The following is a 10,167-nucleotide window of genomic DNA, read 5'->3' as shown; positions in this document are numbered from 1 at the left end:
ATATAAGAACTTTAAAAAAAAATTTTTTTTTAAGATTCTATTTATTTATTTGAGAGAGAGTGAGAGAGCACAAGCAGGGAGAGCTGCAGAGGGAGAGGGAGAAGCAGGCTCCCTGCTAGGCAGGGAGCCTGATGCAGGACTCCATCCCAGGACCCCAGGACTGTGACCTGAGCTGAAGGCAGATGCTCATTAACTCAGCCACCCACATGCCCCGGGTTTTTTTAAATCTTGCTTTTTATTTTATCAAACATTCAAACATTTAGAAATTTGAGTTACCTCTGGCCTCATTTCTTATTTATGATTGTTTACATATATAAAGCAGCTGGCAAATGTAGATACTGATAAATGGTAAATTTACCAGGCAATTTTCTTATAAATAATTATTATTATTTGATTTCCAGCAGATGAGTTTATCCATCTAGAAAAACAGTAAGTGCCCAAGATTCAGAGCCTTGTTTTCAATTAGCAATAATCGCGCCTCGGATAAACCTCATTGGCTACGATACTGCCACTGCGCAAAGCTTGATTCAGAGCCTTGTAAAGAAACCAGCTTGATACCTCCAAATGTTATCATGGAGATATTTTGTTGTTGTTGGAAAACTCTGAGTGAGAAGAGAATTTTCATCAGATTTCTTCAATTCCATGAGCACCCCCCACCTTTTTCTTTCCAGTTTCCTGTAAGTGTGAGGAAAGGTGGAGAGGAGGAATGAATGTATGCATGTACAACGATTTTTTTATAGTTCTGTGCAATTGAACAACTGTGATAAAAGGAATTTGTAGAGGAGGATATTATGATCTCATGCTTACACATATATATCATTTTCTGCATTTCTTAGGTAAATGGCATCCAGTCTTATCTACAGAGGATTATAATTACTGACATTTTGACTATAATAGCCCATATAGGGGCGCCTGGGTGGCTCAGTGGGTTAAAGCCTCTGCCTTCGGCTCGGGTCGTGGTCCCAGGGTCTTGGGATCAAGCCCCGCATCTGGCTGTCCGCTCCGCGGGGAGCCTGCTTCCTCCTCTCTCTCTCTCTGCCTGCCTCTCTGCCTACTTGTGATCTCTGTCTGTCAAATAAATAAATAAAATCTTTAAAAAAAAAAAATAGCCCATATAGTTATGTAACGTTTTTTTCCACTTCTCTTTTCATGTGAATAGTAGTTTAAATATTATTCATTTGAAAAATCTTCATTACATTACAAATAAAGAGTTGTACAGGCAAGTCATGCCATACCATTCCTTTTTTTTTTTTTTTTTAAAGCTTATTTGTTTGGGCACCTGGGTGGCTCAGTCGGTTAAGTGGTTGCCTTCAGCTCAGATCATGATCCCGATCCTGATCCCGGGGTCCTGGGATCAAACCCTGATTTGGGCTTCTTGCTTCGTGGGGAGTCTGCTTCTCCCTCTCCTTCTTCCTGCAGCTCCCCTCCTTGTGCTCTCTTTCTCTGTGTCAAATAAATAAATAAAATCTTTAAAAAATAATAATAAAGCTTATTATTATTATTATTATTTGGTAATCTCTACACCCAAAGTGGGGTTAAAAATACTTCTGATCAAGAGTCACACGTTGCTCTGACTGAGGCAGCTAGGTGACCCTCTTTTTTTTTTTTTTTAATGAGGTTTACTTATTTATTTTAGTAACATGCCAGATTCTTAAGAAAATATTCCATTAATTGTGGCAATTTTCAAAATGCCTAAGAAAGGTAACTGTTATTGAAATAAATCTTTTGTTTTTATAACATTTCTTAAGGGAAAGATAATTGAATGTTTTTGCTTTTTTTTTAAGATTTTATTTGATTATTTGACAGAGATCACAAGTAGGCAGAGAGAGGAAGGGAAGCAGGCTCCCTGCTGAGCAGAGAGCCCGATGTGGGGCTTGATCCCAGGACCCTGAGATCATGACCTGAGCTGAAGGCAGAGGCTTTAACCCACTGAGCCACCCAGGCACCCCAAGATAATTGAATGTTTAAATTGATGTTAAATAAACAAACAACTAACTTCTAGGGTTTATACTCCTTTTCTTCTGGATTTTATTTTATTATTTTTTAAAAGATTTTATCTGTTTATTTGACAGACACAGCAAGAGAGGGAACATAAGCAGGGGGAGTGGGAGAGGGAGAAGCAGGCTCTCTGCTGAGCAGGAAGCCCCATGCAGGGCTCCATCCCAGGACATCGGGATCTGAATCGAAAGCAAACAGTTAACTACTGAGCCACCCAGGCGCCCCCTGGATTTTTAACCTTGGTTCTGAAATACATTTTATGAAAACTTGAAAGTTTCTAATTTAGCTAAATTAGAATAAAGCTCTATTTTTTTAAATTTTTTTTAAATTTTATTTTGTTTATTTGACAGACAGAGATCACAGGTAGGCAGAGAGGCAGGCAGAGAGAGGAAGGGAAGCAGGCTCCCTGCTGAGCAGAGAGCCCTATAGAGGCTCCATGCCAGGACCTTGGGATCACGACCTGAGTGAAAGAAGAGGCTTTAACCCACCGAGCCATCCAGGCGCCCCTAAAGCTCTATTTTAAAAAAGACTTCATTACACTCTATGTTCCAGTCCCTCCAGATGATATTCTTTTTCTTACTTTTCTTTCTTTCAATGTTTTGGAATTTACATTCAAATGGAATAAGAACAGAATGAGCTTATTCCTTCTAGCAAACTCTTTCATGCTTTATTCATCATTTATCTTGTATCTAGGTATCCTGGTATACTTTTCACTTTACTTTCAAATACCTTAACTTTCTGTGTTTATTTCCTCATCTTAAAATGGTGATAATAATTGTTCCTACCTCATTGGGTTATCAAGAAAATTAAGTGAATACATATCAAAGTGCTTAGAAAAGTCCCTGGCCCATAGTAAGTGCTCAGTAAATTTTAACCATTATCATACTCGCTGTTTTAAAACTACCTTCACCTGATCTCTCTGGGTTTATTGTCTAGCTGCTGTTTAATTCTGACATTCTCAATAAGTACATTGAGTCAGCTTGAAATTGTTCAAGCCTAGTACCGCCTAAAGACAGGGTGAGGTGCTGAGATTCTTCCACTAATGTATTTATGATGCTTAGTTGATATGTTTTAAAACTTCTCCAAAAAGGAAAGAATTGCACAATACAGAATACTCAAAAATAATGTCTTTTTTTTGTCAAAGTTTTAAAGCAACCTCTATACCCAACATGGACATCAAGCTCACAACCCCAAGATCAAGAGTTTCATGTTCCACCGACTGAGCCAGCCAGGCACCCCCAAAATAATGTATTTTTAATGAGTCCAGTACAAACTGCACATACCATGCTCCAAACATTATTTGGGGGGAACTTCTCAGACAAATTCTTAAGGAATCTCTGTCCCCATGCCACCCCAACAGACAACACAGTGGCTTAATCTAGTGCCTTGTTACTCAAAGTGTGGTCCATGGACTATAAGCATAAGCATTAGCATATCCTGGGAGTTTGTTAGAAATGCAGAATTTCAGGCCTTTCCCCAAATCTATTGAAACATAATCTTCATTTCAATAGGCTCCCCAGGCAATTCATATATATAGTAAAGTTTGAGAAACACTGATATAGTTGAGATTCCACTTTTTTCCCTCCTCCAGCAAGCCAAGATAACATCATATATTTTATAAGCAGATCAGGATTCCTCAACCTCTGCACTATTGATTTCTTTTCTTTTCTTTTTTTTTTTTTTGAAGTATAGTTGACACACAATGTTACCTTAGTTTTGGGTATTTCACACATAGTGATTCCACAACTTTACGTTATGCTGTCCCCACCACAAGTGTAGCTGCCATCTGTCCATACCACACTGCACCATTGATATTTTGGGCTGCATAATTCTTTGTTGTGGGGGGCCTGTTCTCTACATACAGAATATTTAGCAGCATCATATCCCTGACCACTTGTAAGTATCAACAATGTCTTTGTATTAGTCATTATTATACTGGTGTTTATTATTACCTTCACTTTCTGATCTATCTAGTCTGATAACATGCTGTTTGATTCTGACATTGGCTAACAATGTTGTTTTGTGAGGCAATGGTTGATCGCTAAATGTCTCCTCAGGAGCAAAATTGCCCCCTATAAAGAATCACTGAAATCGATCCACCAATTTTGCTAGGTTTTTCATTTCTTCTAAAGTCAGAGCACGTGATAGAACATTTTCTATTATTGTTAGAATCTATTTTCAATTTATTATATGAGAAGAAGGCTTCGAAACATAATTTTGATAATACCTTCTCAAAATTACTTATGTGTCCAAGTACACATGAGGTCTTACTATTCTTGTCTGCTTTTCAAGTTTTCTGCTAATGGTGATAATATCCTGAAATTCATGAGACAAATGAGTCAGATCTACTAAGTGTGAGAATTAAAGGAAGTAAAATGGGCAGCTTCTCTCTTTTTCTTTAGAGTTACAGAGTTAGAGACTTTCACATCTGGTAACATCTTTTTTTTTTTTTTTTAAAGATTTTATTTATTTATTTGACAGAGAGAGACACAGCGAGAGAGGAAGCACAACCAGGGGGAGTGGAGGAGGGAGAAGCAGGTTTCCCATTGAGCAGGGAGCCCAGTGGGGCTGGATCCCAGGACCCTGAGATCATGACCTGAGCCAAACAGATGCTTAAGGACTGAGCCACCCAGGTACCCCCCTGGTAACATCTTCTTATCAACATTAATTTTCAGGGCTATGTTTGATTACAAAAGCCAAAAAAAGATTAATTTGTGAATTCAACAAATATTTATTAAGTACAACTAAGAAGTTGGCACAAAGCCCTTGCCTTTAAGGAATTTATGGGTGATGGAAAATTGAGATACTAATTCTACCACAGTCTCCCGAAACTGTTCCTCCTGCAGCCAATCTCAGAAAAACATTAATTCCACCCTTCTAGTCACTTGGGCCAGAATCCATGGAGTCATCCCTGAATCCTCTCTTTCTCACACATCCCAAACCAATCTTATAGGAAGTCCTTTGACTCTAATTTTGAGTACTTCCATGATTACCATTCGGGTCCAAACCAAAATCAATCTGTGGATGAACGCAGGGTCTCCTAAGTGTTCTCCCAAGTTCTACCCTTGCTCCCAGGCTATTCTCTTCACAGCATCTAGAGTGATTCTGGTAAGATTTGAAGTCAGGTCAAGTCATCATGTCTCTGTTCAATCACTTGTATGGTTCCCAGTGTCGCTGAGAAAACAAGCCAATGCATTTCCAGTGGCCTACAGTAAGGCCCTACAATTTACCTGCCCCCTTACCTGACCCCTTTAATGCTATGACTTCATCTGCTTCTTGCTCAGTCAGCACTGATCACAACACTGGCCTCCTTGATGGTAAAGACTTAACAACAAGCTCTGAGGAAAAAAAAGTCCTGAATTTTAGCTGACTTCCAAACTATAAGTACTCCTACCATGGCCAATGTCAGGCTACAAATATGATGTCACAAAAGTTGGAGAGAGGCACAGTGGCACATCGTTATATGGTGTTTCCATCATGCAAACACCATTGATGTAAGTAATCTAAAGAGCATAGAGAATGGTAAAGTACAATAACATAGTTAGGAAGCGATGACTCTTGAGTATTTATTACCTTGGCTTTTAATATAATTTATTTATTTAATAATACATTTATACATAATTTAATTGTTTATAATGGCTAGGTTTGACAACCAGCTCACAAAATTCCTGAAAACTTAACAATTGGTTCCCAGGGCTGACACTAGTTCACCACTATAAATAACACACCAATATGCTGTTGCCTCAGGGCCTTTATTTCTCCATCTGCCTGGAAAGCTCTTCTAAATACTTGCAAGGCCTTCTTCTTTCATCTCCTTCAGGTCTTTTTTTGAATGTTACCTTTTAAGTGACACCTTCCCTAGTCACCCTGCCGAAAACTGCTCCACCCCTAACTTCTTATTTCAATACCTTGATTCATTTCTAACTTTAGCACTTGTCACCATACAACACACCATTTCTCCGACTTCTTTGTTATTTACGTCCAGTGTTCTCCATTAGACTTAAAACCCAATAAATGTAGGGATTTTTGTAGGATTTGCTTCCTCTCAAATCCTCAGCATTTAGAACAGTGACCAGTAAATACTCAATTTAATATTTGTTGAATAAATGGGTTAGGTCACCTCTTCATTTCTTTTTAAAAACTTACTTTTCTGATTCTCGTTGCCTAATAGATAACAATACATTTATGTGTGAAGGAAATAGCATATCTTTCCATCCAGGCTATAGGTACTAATTCCACCTTCTCTAATGATCTGTTTTACTTACATATTTTTATTTTTTACTTAGAAATACAACTCTGTGGTTTCCCCTGTCCTGCTTGAGAACGATCCTAGTTAAATGATAATTTTATTTCTCATTTCTCAATGAGTAAGAGTCTGGGACCTATTGTTGAATGTCACCTCACAGGACTGTATAAATTTCTGACTGTCAATCTATAACTCTGAGGCTTGACAGCCTTGTCAGATGCTTTTTTGCTATGTTCTCAAAAAGGCAGCAACTTATTTGCAGACAGTTGCTGATTCTGCTCCTGATCGATTTGAGGTTTCATAGACTTCATATAGATTATTTGCTGAAGTCTTAGACAATAAGGGAATTTAGATCCACAAAGAGAATATTCATAATTTTCCATAAACATTTTTGACATTGTAAATTGAGGTTGATAGGAATAGGACTTTGCCTTTCCAGGTTAATTTTTTCATGAAAAGCATATCTCTTCTCTCTTACCTCCATGTCTGAGCATCATACATAATCATACTGTTGTCCACATTTTATTGGTAATGTTTTTTAAATCTATGGTTGTGATGTGATGTACTGTTTTATGAAGTATTTTTAAGAGCAAATAGAAAAACAATTGCTTTATAAGATGTTCACAAATAAATATTTCTCCCAGTGTTTCTTTTCAGGCTTTACAAAGTTACAATCATCCCATAGAGATTCTTTGGAAGAAAGAGCCCATGGAATTGTGAATTTGTGTTCAATACATGAATACACCCAGGGAGTCAAACTCATGTTCAGTCCAATGTCCATTTTGTATGACTGATAGGAAGAAGAACATGTTGGAAGGTCACTGCTGTATCTCTGAGAGCAAAGTAGTATCGAGTTTCTCAAAAAAAGTGAAATGACAAATTACATCATTAAGATAAGAGATTTACTCCATGTTCTTACTTTAACTTTTTTTTGTTATATTATATGGACATTTAATCTTATTATTTATACATTCCTTGAAGAGCTCACCATCAGAAGAGATTGTCTTCAGTGCCAAAAGATTAAATTAAAATGCTTATTTGACCCTGGTGTGATTGTAGTAGAAAATATTTATGGCTTTAATAGGGAATAAACATGTAGTATTCACATATTGTGATGGGTATGTAAACTGATACAACTTTTTTAGGGGTTACCTTGGTAGTACCTATCACAATAACAAATATAATGTCTTCCACACCATTGTTTCACTTTTAGGATGTTAACCTAGAAATAGATATATTCACATTTGGGCCCAAAAATTAATGTACAGGGATATTCACTGCAGCATTATTTCTAAGAGGGAAAACCAGAAATAGCCTGCTGTCTTCAGTAGGGGAACAGTTAAATCATTTATATTACTAAGAAGATGTGGAAGGCTATGGGACTGTTAATAAGGACAAGGTGGATTTATATATACTAATCTTTTAAGTAAAAAACAAATCACTGAACTATGTATGGTATGATGTCATATATATTGAACAAAACACTAAGCAAATACATTTGTAAATGCATAGAGAAGACCTCAAAGCATGCATACCACACCCTTAACAATGATTATTTCTGGGCAGGAAAAATAACTGTGGGGATATGCAGAGGGGAAATTTACTTTTCACTGTAGGTACTTCGTTCTATATTGTTTGAATTGCTAGCCATGATCATGTATTACTTTCTAAATTAAAAATAATTTAAAAAGGGCACCTGGGTGGCTCAGTGGGTTAAAGCCTCTGCCTTCAGCTCAGGTCATGATCCCAGCGTCCTGGGATCGAGCCCCACATCGGGCTCTCTGCTCTGCGGGGAGCCTGCTTCCTCCTCTCTCTCTGCCTGCCTCTCTGCCTAATTGTGATCTCTGTCTGTCAAATAAATAAAATCTTTAAAAAAAATAAAAAATAAATAATTTTAAAAAATGGTGGTGCCTGGCTGGCTCATTCGGTGGAGGATGGGAGTCTTGATCTTGGGGTTGTGAGTTTGAGCCCCATGTTGGGTGCAGACATTATTAAAAATAAAATCTTAAAAACTTTAAAAAATATATATTTATTTTTTATTTATTTGACAGAGAGATCACAAGTAGGCAGAGAGGCAGGCAGAGAGAGAGAGAGAGGCAGAAGCAGGCTCCCTGCTGAGCAGAAAGCCCGATGTGGGCTCCATCCCAGGACCGAGATCATGACCTGAGCCGACGGCAGAGGCTTAACCCACTGAGCCACCCAGGCGCCCCCCCCAATTTTTTTTTAAAATAGAAATAAGTAGTAAGTGCTAAAAAGGAATTTATGAGTTTCTGTTTCTCTTATTTCCAATGAACGTTATTGTTTTGTAAGACAATGTGAGTAGAAAGAACACATAGGTTCTAATGTCGACTCAACTACTGTGAGGTGATGCGTACCTATATGTTTATGTATGTTTGAAGAGGGGAATCAAGAATGAGATTGCAAAATAATAACTATCTGACAGGTTACTATGAGAGTTCAGTGAAATATTATACAAAAAAGTCTCACCCTGCTAGACAGCTGGCAGGCCCTCAATGCTTATATTTCCTTATCTATATCCCACTCCAAGGTTTGAAATGTTTGATTCCAGTAAATGAAGGTAATGAAAAAAATATCCGATGCATCAGACCTGTGTTCTGAATTTTATCTTGAAAATACAGTGATCAAACATCTGCTCCCATTATTTCTTTTTATACTTGTTAATAACAAGCTGATTGTGAACACTCCATTTTGGCACATTCTGGGCAAAAATGATGGGCTAAATATTTACATGTAATTCAAGATACTCAGACAGAGATGACCTCTTAGGATATGATCTAAAGATCGGATGAAAAGAGGCAAAGGGACAACAAACTGAGACTATTTGAACTTTACAATCCACACAGTGCTTTATGGGTTACACTGCTCCTTCATACCCATTTGATCCTCCATAGAAGAAACAGGCATTAATGATGTCAGCCTCATTAAACAGGTGAGATGGATGAGAAGGAAACTGAGGTCCAAAGAGGTGAAGTGACTTGCCCAAGGGCACACTCTTGAACAAAGACAAGACTTATTCCTTGTCAGTTTTTACTATTAGTCTGCCATCCAAAAACAAAACAAACAAAAAAAAAGAATGGTGGCCAAGAGCTGAGAATGTAGAGGGAAAAAGTCTTTTTACAACAGGACAGGGCGCCTGGGTGGCTCAGTTGGTTAAACAACTGCCTTCGGCTCAGGTCACGGTCCCGGAGTCCTGGGATCGAGTCCCGCATCAGGCTCCCAGCTCCATGGGAAGTCTGTTTCTCCCTTTGACCTTCTCGCCTCTCATGCTCTCTCTCTCAAATAAATAAATAAAATCTTTAAAAAAAATAAAATTAAAAAAAAAATAAAATAAAAACAGGACAGCTCCATGGGTTGCCTGGGTGGCTCAGTGGGTTAAAGCCTCTGCTTTGGGCTCAGGTCATGATTCCAGGGTTCTGGGAGTGAGCCTCATCGGGCTCTCTGCTCATCCAGGAGCCTGCTTCCCCCTCTCTCTCTTGCTTGTGATCTGTCAAATAAATAAAATCTTAAAAAAATAAAAAATAGTGTGTAAACCTGGTGATTCACAGACCCGTACCCCTGGGGATAAAAATATATGTTTATAAAAAATAAAAAATTTAAAAAATAAAAAATAAAAAGTAAATAAAAACAGGACAGCTCCAGTTTTTCTGGTAATAGAATATAAGTATCCCAAATGACCAGTGTATACCAGGTATGTTATATATTAAATATAGCTTGATATTATTCAGTTAGTTAATGAGTAAAAATCTTACACCTGAAAGTCATCTAAAAATACTATTTTGGCAAATCCAGGAGTTGAGTTATAGAGTTTTTCTTTATTGGAAGGTGAGGGAATTATTATTTTTTTTTTTAAAGATTTATTTCTTTGTTAGAGAGATAGCGAGAGAGAACAAACGGGGAGGGTA

General features: G+C 37.7%; 1 pseudogene; it reads right to left on the bottom strand.

Annotated features, from left to right (window-relative positions):
* Positions 1-361: 361 nt before the first annotated feature.
* Positions 362-523, bottom strand: LOC116596595 (annotated as a pseudogene).
* Positions 524-10,167: the final 9,644 nt, after the last annotated feature.

This window comes from Mustela erminea, chromosome 7 (assembly GCF_009829155.1).
Source record: "Mustela erminea isolate mMusErm1 chromosome 7, mMusErm1.Pri, whole genome shotgun sequence".
Lineage (NCBI taxonomy): Eukaryota > Metazoa > Chordata > Mammalia > Carnivora > Mustelidae > Mustela > Mustela erminea.
The sequence above is the reverse complement of the archived record's forward strand: the minus strand, read 5'-3'. Positions and strand labels throughout refer to the sequence as shown.